This window comes from Apodemus sylvaticus, chromosome 9, assembly GCF_947179515.1.
Source record: "Apodemus sylvaticus chromosome 9, mApoSyl1.1, whole genome shotgun sequence".
Lineage (NCBI taxonomy): Eukaryota > Metazoa > Chordata > Mammalia > Rodentia > Muridae > Apodemus > Apodemus sylvaticus.
This window is the reverse complement of record NC_067480.1, coordinates 21,038,175-21,038,613: the sequence shown is the minus strand read 5'-3', so window position 1 is coordinate 21,038,613 and position 439 is coordinate 21,038,175.

The following is a 439-nucleotide window of genomic DNA, read 5'->3' as shown; positions in this document are numbered from 1 at the left end:
GTGTCTATAGACAGGACCCTAGAGGGTCCTCTTACGTTTCCCACCATATGAGGCAGCAGCAAGATAGCCAGGCATGAACCAGCCACTGGGTCTCCACGACCTTGCTTTTGGACTTGTGGCCTCCAGACATGTCAGATGAGTCTCTATTGTTTATAAGCCATATATAAAGCAGCCCTGGTGGGAACTACAGGTCTCTGGGAAGAGCTGAGACTTCTCAGCGGGGCTTGTCTCCCCCGATGTTCAGAGCGGCAACCTGTCTGCTGAGCAGACTCTATCTCTCTCTGGTGGCAGGGAAGGGATGAAGGTGGACCTGGCCGATCCTGACGGGCGGGTTGGGTGTGTTTGTGTGAGAATGTCTCCTTCCTAAGAGACTTTGGCCCCTCTACTAGCCCAGCCCCTTCTCAGCACTACTTCCTGTTCCAGGGTAGTGCGTAAAAGC